The sequence below is a fragment of the Lagenorhynchus albirostris genome, chromosome 13 (assembly GCF_949774975.1).
Source record: "Lagenorhynchus albirostris chromosome 13, mLagAlb1.1, whole genome shotgun sequence".
Lineage (NCBI taxonomy): Eukaryota > Metazoa > Chordata > Mammalia > Artiodactyla > Delphinidae > Lagenorhynchus > Lagenorhynchus albirostris.
The window spans coordinates 31,344,280-31,355,218 of NC_083107.1; positions in this window are offsets into that span (position 1 = coordinate 31,344,280).

Genomic DNA, 10,939 nt, shown 5'->3' on the forward strand with positions numbered 1-10,939 from the left:
AAATAAGGCTGTATTGAAAAAACTACATTCTTCAGCAAAATACTAGTGTCATATAATAAGACAAAGATATGGCCCTGAAATTGATTAAAGTTCAAGAATATTTATCTAAAATAAATATACTGCTTATGCTATTTTTTAATATTAAAGAAAACCTATAAGGGAATTTTAAATTTTGATCTATTATCATTTATGTATTCAAGTTTTTTAAAAGATTTTTAGTTTTGAAAAACAGTTCTGAATAAACTCTTTCGCACGTCTGCCAATACAATAAAACCAATATTTTGTTAAATAAATAAATATTTTAAAAATCACTTAATTCTAACAATTTTAGTGTCCCCTTTCACTTTCAAAAATGTCCCAGTGGGGTGGTATATTATGTGGTCACTTTGGCTTTACATAACATGTCTGGACATCCTGCTACCCCACTACAGGCCTCTGAAGTTTATGGGTTTGTCTTTACTTGTCCTTAGACTCAGTTTGGATGAGTTCTTAGAGATGGAGTCCACCCTCTCATTTACAGATGAGGTTGCCTCCTAGAGCTAGCTTAGTTCTTGGAGGTGGCATCTTCCACTGTCAGGAGAGGACAGGAAAAATTCCAGGGTAGGTACTTACCAGACAAAGAAAGGATCCCAGGATGTTCTGGAATAGCCAAGCCAATGCTGATAAAGGGGGTAGGGGGGTTTTCCTCTCAAGAAATTGATTCTCTTTGAAGGATCTGAGAAAAGTGCACAGAAAAAAAAAGGAAGGGGGGCAACCTGTAAAGCCCACACAGCTGGAGAACTAAAGATCATAAAGAAGCCTTTGGATATGTAAGAAAATAGCAGCAGTTACATGCATCAAGCACCTACCACGGCATGTGTCAAGCACTTGCTGGGCACATTACATACATGGTCATGTCTCATCCTTTCAACACACCTACGAGATGGGTATTAGATCCATTTTACTGTTGAAATCCTGAAGCTCACTCAAGCCTGAGGGCTCTTTACTGCTGCACCACCAGGTCTTCCCCAGTAGAGGGGAATGGAGAGCAATAGGGAAACAAAGAAAGAAGGAAAGAACAGAAGATGAAGACAGGTAAGAAAATCAAGGTTACAACTTGAGAAAACTATTCGTTCATATAAACCAGCCTGAACAAAGACCTTAGCAAAATATGAAAAATCTAGAGGTTCAAAATATATAGGTTTAGGAGGCTCTTGAGAGCAGTGGTCAGCTAGAGACTTTATTCATCCAATCAGAAACAAACATGCCCTCTTTTGGGTGATGAGTGTGCAGAGAGCCAAAGCTCAGAATTAATTACAGAGTGGCTACAATACCAGCCATCCTCTGGAAGTCTGCTGTGAAGTGGAATGTAGAAATAGGACGGGTAATCAGATCCACGGGTTGCTGGGGACGATGCACATTATTCTCCCCAAATTAAAGCACTCTACTCATGTCCAGAGCTTGAAAATTCATTTCTCAGTAAAGGTCAAGAAAAGCAAACACTGCTTGAATTCAATTATTAAGCCAGCTGTCAGTCACTGGCAGTGACAGAGACAGGAAGACATACTGAGGCAGGAAATTGGCTGAAATTAGCATGACAGGGTCCTTGCATCTTTAGTCAGAAACGCCTCTTTTAGAAATACTTTATCGCTGAAAGAATGATGCCAAGTTGGCATCTATTATATTCCCTTATAGCTTTATCTCATTTTTTAAGTAGCAAATCTAGCAAGACCTTAGTTCACTAAGAGGATGGATTTCAGAAGGGCTGATAATCATATTATTCTGTCATTAACTGTCCACATTCAAAGTAGTGCCCTGAAGCAAGATCAAGGCATGAGATAAAAATCTGACCTCCTGGCACTTTGTTTTGTTTATAAGATTAGGTGTGAGAGAGTTGGTTCAGGCATCAGGTGAACCGATTTTATCCCTGAACCCGCCACTACTAACTAGAGGCAGCTTCAGAAGGTAGAAAGGACCCAGTAGGCTGGAAGGGAGTACTTGAACTACTGATGTACAGTGAATGAGAAAAAGGCCTAAAGCATCTGCCATCCCCTCCTAGAACCAACCCTGCTACTAATTTTTCCTCTATAACTTTGGAGGATTCACTTAACATCTCTTAATTTACATATTGTTTGATTTTTACACATCAATATTATTAATATTTCCTTAAGCTTAAGTTACTGCCTCGCTACTGATAAATATTCTTCTGTATTTTTTTTGTTTTTGTTTTTTTTGCAGTACACGGGCCTCTCACTGCTGTGGCCTCTCCCACTGCGGAGCACAGGCTCCGGACGCACAGGCTCAGCGGCCATGGCTCATGGGCCCAGCCGCTCCGTGGCATGTGGGATCTTCCCGGACCGGGGCACGAACCCGTGTCCCCTGCATCGGCAGGAGGACCCTCAACCACTGCGCCACCAGGGAAGCCCTCTGTGTTTTTTGATGGTTCTTTATACACAGGGTCATAACAGAGGAAGCAATCCCATCATTGTCTCAAATGATAATGAACAGTCTTCCACAGTTGACCTTGCTTCTCAGTAAACTCTAAAGCTTCTTTCAGCAGTAAAATTAAATGATGATGATACCTTTACTACTTTCAACCAATACATATTCTCCAGTCCTTATGATGAGACAGAAATGCTTTCCTAGGCTAATGTCTGACAAGGAGTTAATGAGTTCTATAGAAAAGTTCAGGAATATTCGCTAGCCTGTCATCAATTCGAGAAACTACTTAAAGGGCATGACTAGTCACATTTTCAATAGTTTCTCATTTTTTTCAGCATAATGATGGCCACAGAGAAGAAATGACATTTTTGAGTTAGATGGAATTAGATAAAAATGATATAACCGTAAAAAGGAAAAGTTTCAAATACACACCTAACACCAAATAAGGTTTTATTTTTAAGTTTAGTATCTCTTACACATATGTATAATTAACACATATTTCATTAATATGCATACAAGGTCCTCATTATTTTCATTTGAAGTTTTTTAACTTTTAATATTTCGGGTGTTATTGATGGTTATAGAAATGTTTCTAAGGTTTCTTGTGTTATGGATTTCTCTTTCAGCTGATACGTATTTGGATTCTGTTGGCTATAGTGTAAGCCAGTTTCTCTTCTAGAGCATTCATCTTCTCAAAGCCACAAGATCTAGATTCAATTCACTGGGAAAAAACCTGAAAATCAGCTACGTATACAGCACAGGGCTAAGAACTGCGTGAGAAAAAGAGAACACAGGCCTCACCCTCAAGGAAACTGGACCCACATGACCCTCCTAGGATGACCGCCCAGGGGCTTCAGTTAAAAATAACGAAACCCCAAAGGGTTCTGAACGCCCTGGTAACGCTTCCTCTCCCCTTCCTCAGGACATCACAAGCCTCAGCTGCCCATATGCCATGCCCTGTAACTGGAGGCTGCAATTAGCTGCAATTGTCTTCCATCAGATGCATCTCACCATGCCTCGCACCCGTTTGCCTCGGTCAAGTCTAAGATCATTCCTCACCTAGTATCTTATACCTATGTGTTCAATACATATACAAACTTGACTTGGTTTCTTACTCCTTCCCAACCCCCAAACTTACCCTCTGTAATTCACACTCTGTCACCTCCCAAGTCTGCTAGATGCTCACCTCTTCTCTGAACATCCCCATGAGCTGGCCCTCCGTGGTCTGGCTCCTGCCTCCCTCTACGAAAGGGAGAAGTCTCTTATCCCTCCTGACCGCCGACTCCTCTTCTCAGCATTTCTCGTTCTACCCTAAGCACTCAGGTTTTCTTGATGTTGCTGGAACTCTCTAAGCTCCTTCCTGCCTCATGGCCTTTGTACTTGTTACCTCTGTTGGGAATACTCTTCTCCTAGATCTGCATGTGGCCACTGCCTTGCTTCACTCGTGTCTCTACTCAAATATCACTCCTCAGGGACACCTTTTCCTACCACTGATCTAAATTAGCCACCATCCCTCACACCCACCACAAGTCCCCACCTCACCACTCCCTATCTCTTTTTTTTATTTTTATAGCACTTATTACATTGCTATCATCATCTCCGTTTTGCTGGCTTATTTGCCATTATCCTGCTAGAGAATAAGCTACGTTTGGGAAAGAACATTGTGCCGAGAACAATGTCTGCCTCAGTTATAGTTACTCAATAAGTATTTGTTGAATGAAGGAGTGAATGAATATTCGAGAATTTCTAGAATGCTCCAGAAAAAAAGTCATGGTTACATAGGTTTCATAAACAGTAAATACTATAAACACAATTTTGAAGATTCACAGAACAAATTTCCTTATGCAAGGCTATGACATGTCTCAGAGTGAGAGACCCTTTTAATCCAGCATTTCACAAACTTACTTCATCACTGTATTCCTTTCTGAGCTTCACCTATAAACACCCTATAGAATCAGAGCTCCACTTGGGAAAGGCTGTCGTTGGCTATGGAAATCCATTGAGGATATTTTAGAAGGGGAATGACATCTTCTGACCTTCAAGTAATCCCCTTCCTTCCAGCTCCAATTTTCTAATTTCTTTCCTAGACCAGGAACAGAACCTCAGTCTCAGTAGTCCAGGCTCTTGCAATCTGGGACTCACATGAGAGAACAAAGAGTCTATCTGCTGGTGGCCACTTGGGAGATTTTGTTACCTAAAGAGCCACATGGAGACAAGCAGTGTGACACCCAAGCTTGTCTCACACAGGTCACAGGAACCTTCCGTACGGCAGCATCCAATCTTGCCCAATTCCTGCTTCCTCCCAACACTGAACCACTCTCCTCGTTGGTAAGATGTGTGGGTTGAGTGACATTGTTAGGAGAATGAAGATAAATCTACTTGCCATTGCAACTTGCTACTTTCCCCCAGAAGATCATTGTATTGTCTTCCCATGAGCCTTAGTTCCAGGAAGTACTGCAGTCAGAGCCTTCGGGAGCCTTCCATAGGAAATATCTGGATCATGTTACATGCCCCCAAATTTCCATGGGGGCAAAGCGAGTGGCTGAAGACAGAGAAACACAGTCTAGAATGCTCTCTTCAACTTAATTCTAACTTCTGATGCTTAAGTGAGAGCCCACCCCCAAAAAACCCTCCCAATCTTGATTGAAGCCCCCTAACAAATTCTTCCTAATTGATTACTCTTCTTACTTTCTCTCTGCTCCACAACCAGGTTATTCTATCTGCGTTGGTAGCAGTTTAAAAGTTCACCTGGAAATATGAGAAATTTTAAGCATGAAAGTGGTCTCCAAATGTTTTTGATTGCACACTGCATGAACAAGAAATTTGGAGCATGTATATATTTTTTTATAAATTTTGAGCAAGTATTCATATAAATACTGGACGTAAAGTATTTATATGCACCACCATATTAATATATGCACTACAAAACACACAAAAAAATTTTAATTTTAAAGGATGAGGTCAAATTGAAATAATATTTTTAACAGGATTCTTTTGTCTTCAACTTAACTAGTATAGAGCTATGCATCACTTTCTTTTGTATTTAAGAAATCACCCCCATGTTTTAATTTTCTTATTTTCTTTGTTCTAAGACTTTTAAAGAAAGTTTTTTCAGACACACAGAAGTTAAAATAATAGTATAATGAACATCTGGATACTTACCACCTAAATTCAACATTAACATTTTTGCCACATTATCCGTGTGTGTATATGTGTATAATGGAACCATTTGAAAATAAGCTAAATATATTATGCCACTTCAGCCATAAATATCTCAGCTTGTTATCTCCTACAATTAAGAACATTCTTCTTCAGCATCAAAATGTTATTATTGCAGCCAAAGGAATTAACAATAATTTCCTAATATCATCTAATATTCGGTTCATATTCAAATTTCTTTGACAGTCCTAAAAATATCATTTATAGCTATTTTTTCCAAAGAAAGATCAAATCAAGATTTACGTATTGCGTGTGGTGGTTATAATTTTTTATTCTCTTTAAGTCCAGACTGGTCCCCCTACAATCTTTTTAGAACATTGTCTTTTTTTAAGAGATCAGGTAGAACATCCCACATTTTGTTTATCTGATTATTTTATTGTGGTGTCATTTACCATGTTCCTCTGCCCACTATATTTCCTGTACCCTGAGAGTTAGGTTCAAAGGCTTAATTAGATTCAATAAAATATTGTGGTCAAGAACATCACTTCAGGAAGCACATAAGGTCATACTGGTGGGTGACAACTTCTCTCTCCATTGTAAAGCTACATTTTCTCATCTATAAATTATCTGCAGGATGACACTTTTCAGGATGTGTTGATGGCCCTGGTCTGAATTCATGGGTACATTGCAGGGTTAGAAAATGGTGATTTCCTCGTTCTCTCATTTCTCCTCCTTTTATTAGCTGGCATTCTACTGTGAAAAAGAGATTTCTCTCATCTACAGGGGATGAAATACAGTTTTTCCCCAAAGGCAGGATAAATGTTTCTTCAAATTTGCAGAGTAAGAAGTTAATGAGTTTTTTCCTTCTTTTACTTTGTAAGAAGTATTATTAATAGTAGTAACAATAGTATCTCTATATACTCACAAATTTGTATTTATTTAATATTTTGTTATGAATTAGAGTCACTAGTTTTTTGTTTCACTTCCAACTTTGGTAGTTTAAAGCTATACTTAAATCTCTAATCAGCTAAATAAATGCTGGTGCACTGGGATCTGAAGATCTGCAAGATTTTTTTTCCTTTAAGAAGACCCTGTACATATTTGAGCTTAAGAAGCATTGAAATAGTACCTGTATAAAAGAATAAACTTTGAGACTCATTACTTGACAAAATGCCAAGAAGTTCACCTGAAAGCGTTATATCAAATGTTTTAAAAGACAAACAGTATCTTTTCAACATTTCTACCTCAGTCTGCTTCCTTAAGTACTGACTTTTGGAGAAAACAGGAAAGGAAAGATCGTAACAAATATTGATGGCTAAAATTCCCTTAATTAATAAAAATTCCCTTAATTGAAAACTATAGTGTTGATTATATAGCTTAATCATAGTGTACACTTTAGTGTAATAACTAAAAGGGGTTTTGTTTTTTCCTTTTTGCCGGATGCAGCAGACATCAACTTTGGCTAGCTTAGGGAAAATAAAAAAGACCCTGTGGCACTTCAGACAAAGGTCTGGGGACACGCTCTCTGGATGGCCACAGTGCAATTGCCCCAGCTCCAACTCCTCCCTTCTGTTCTTATCCAGGACAAATTCTCTGGAAGGAACACCTGATGGGCCTGTGGGGTCTGGGCTCACCCTGCATCAGTGGCTGAGGTCAGAGAGGTAGGATCCTGAAGCTGGGACGTGGTCCCCAGAGCCACTCTTGGGCATGTTCTCAGAGACAGCAGATCATCACCAGCGGGTAGCCTCTACTAAGGAAACTTCAGTTCTTCTTTACAATGAACTGAGAGTGGCTGTCATTGGTGAGATGGTGTGTTGAGTGAAGACATGGGAATTTCATTAACTTTGTCATTCTGATTGTGTTGATAGCTCTGTTTTGTTAAAACAAAACAACTTAGGTGATTGTGATTTTTACCGTTTAGAGGGACTATAGGTAGGGTGCCAGCTTGGAAAACAAAGTTTGGGGGAACAAACATGTATCCTTGATTAGGAAAATTTTACCTGAATATCCAGCCTGCTACTTCCAGACATTTGTTTATTTCACAGACCAGTAAACCTGCTAAGTCATAAAAGTGTCATCTCTTTATCAGGTGGCATGGTTAATATTTAGGCATAGATGATTTGTGCCATCTTGAGATGGCAACCATTAATCAGAAATAACAAGTGCTATATCTAAGAAGAAAACAAGAGGCAGATTGATCTGTGGCTATTAATTAGACATACTAAGCAACGTGATTTTATCTCTTGTCAGTTAGCACTTAAGATAGCACTGTCCAAAGAATGTAAATCCCTCCAGCATGTAATCAAGGGTGTTGGAAACACAGTTTGCTTAATCTCAGTTTTGGAAGAACAAATTTCTCTTTCAAAAAAGAAGGGATGAATTCAATTACATGCTGTCATTAAGCTAGCATTAACACAATTAGGGGATATTCTGGACTTCTCATGTGAGCACTGGGATGGGGTGGGGGTTGTTTGGAGTCTTAATTAGCTCACATTCTTCAACCTGCATTTTCTTATCCAGTGGTACCAGTAGGTGAAACCCCCCCTGGCTTTTCACCTTGCCCTGTTATAATACACAGAATAACAACGATCATGGGTGGGTGCTTGCTGACCTAATGATGCTGACACAGTGGAGGAGTCCAAGCATCAAGACATCTAGGAGAACCCGGTCAGTATTTATGACAGATGTTAAACACCATGGAATGTCAAGAGATTTCCAGGAGGAGGGGTGAAGACTCCTTCCAGAATAAAGGATGAGGATGCAGCACTAAGTGGGTTCATCCTGTTTTACCTTATGATGCTCCTTCTCCAGCTTCCCCGAACTCCTCACCCAGGAGTTATATTGATAAGTGCTTGGAATTTGGAGGGAACTGGGGAAATTTAGCTTAATTTTTTTTTCTAAAATCTATCAGATTTTCTAAAATCTATCAGATTTGGCATGGGGGAATGCCTTGAATCCATAAAATCTCTTACATTTCTACTAAATTGTTTTTGTTTGAATTTATGTTTTGGCAAAACCCCAGAAGCCATGGGCATAGGGAGATTCATCCTGGTCACTAAAATAGTTTTCACTGACAGAAATGTTATTGACAGCAGCAGAAATAATGCATGTGTCTGAGGGCTTTATCTTGAGACTGTACTGCTTATCTCTATCACTGCCAGCCTCGATTGGGATCCTTAGCAATGATTTTTTTTGGACACAAGTGGTACTTGAATATGTTCTTGTTATAATATAATAATGTATTCTGGGAATACATTAGTACATGGGCTGAATTTGACAGTCCACCCTTACTCCCCTCCCCCTCCCACATCCATTCCCATTCTCACAGGTAAGTATTATTAACAGTTACCTATACCCTGCTTTTTTTCTATTCAAATGTAAATAAATATACACAGGTACTTCTTCTTTGCATAAATGCAGTCATACTGGTCTAATTATTCAATGACTTCTTTTTTTTTTACAAACAGCATTTCTTGGAGAGTTCTTCATATTTGTACATAAGTCAAACACATTCTTCTTAATGGCTGCATAATACTCCACAATATGGCAGCTTCATAATTTATTCAACAATTTCCCTATTGATAGATGGAAATTTAGGTTCTTTCCTTTTCTTTTTTGTTTTTCTTTCTTATTAGAGACAAGGCTACAATGGACTTTTTGGAATATTCATCTTTACACTTGGACACAAAGTTTTTTGTAGGACTGTTTCCTCAAATAGGAACCTGAGTCAAAGGACTTGCACTTTAAATATTTGTAACTATGGCAAAATTGTCTTCCAGAAAGGCTTGACCATTGAACACTTCCTTGTTATCACTGAAAGTTGTCAATATTTGAGATTAAAACTTGGCAGTCAAGAACTCTTTCATCATGTTAATTTGTACCCATGTACAGTGAGGCTGAATGCATTTTCACATACACGCTGGCAAATTGCTTATCTTCTATGAATCACCTGTTCATGTCTCTTGTCCATTTTTCTTTTACATTGTTCATAGATTTTTATGTGTATACATTGCATATACTGCAAATATTTTCCCTCAGTCTGTTGCTCTATTAAAACAAAATTTATTTTTGAGTGACACGTGTCGTGTTTTTTCTTTATAGATTCTGAAGCGTGGGTTTTGCTTAGAGGGGCTTTCCTTAACACTAGGTTAGGGAACTATTTTACATTTCCTTCCAATATTTTATTTCCCCCATGTTTTTTCTTTAATCCATCTGAATTTTATTTTTCAGAATCTGAGGCGAGTATAATTTCATTATTTTTCAACTTGGCCCAATTGGCTTAAAATTGCACTTTTATCGTAAGTTAAATTCCTATTTACACATGGGTCTGTTTCTAGAATCTCTATGCTGTTTCATTCATCTGTTTGTCTCTTCCTGTATTGATAAAAATTTTTTAAAAGCACATATACCTCTATTGTTTAGATATAGACAATTTGACTAGGTGGTTGAGTCTTCTCATTGTTCTTGTTCAAAAATTATTGATTTTATGAAGTATATTTTTCTTCAAAATGAACTTTAAAATTGCAAACTTGTCAAAACTTTAGGTTGTAAAACTCTATAAAAAATACATTCAGGGCTTCCCTGGTGGCGCAGTGGTTGAGAGTCCGCCTGCCAATGCAGGGGACATGGGTTCGTGCCCCAGTCCAGGAAGATCCCACATGCCGCGAAGCGGTTGGGCCCGTGAGCCATGGCCGCTGAGCCTGTGCGTCCAGAGCCTGTGCTCCGCAACGGGAGAGGCCATAACAGTGAGAGGCCCGCGTACCGCAAAAAAAAAAAAAAAAAAATTCAAACTTTTACTTGAGATTTCATTGAATTTACTGATTAGAGAGATTTATATATTTTTCCACTTCATTGAGGTATGATAAATAAAAATTGTATATAAGGTATACAACGTGATGTTTTGTCATAATATATATTGTGAAATGATTACCACATCAAATTAATTAAGGTGTCTTTCAACATTGCATTTTTAATCTAGAAATATAGTGTGCATTTCCATCTATGTCAGTCTCTCATGTCCTATAAAGTTTTAATATCTAATTCTATAGGTCTTACACATTTGTGTTAGGTTTATTACTAGGCATTTTTGACTTTGTTGCTCTTCTGAATAAGATACTCATTCATTACATTTTCTAACTTGTTCCTGCAGATGTATAGGGAAGCTGTTAATTTTTGGTGATCTTGTATCTAGCCAATTTAAAAAATATCCTTGTTAGTTTTAATAATTTTTCAGTTCATGTGTTTCCTAAGTAGCCAAACATGTTGCAGATAGTAACAGGTTTTGTTGGGGTTTTTTTCCTATCCAATATGGAAAACTCTTATTTCTCTTCATTTCTATTACCTGGGGAGGAAGACTCAG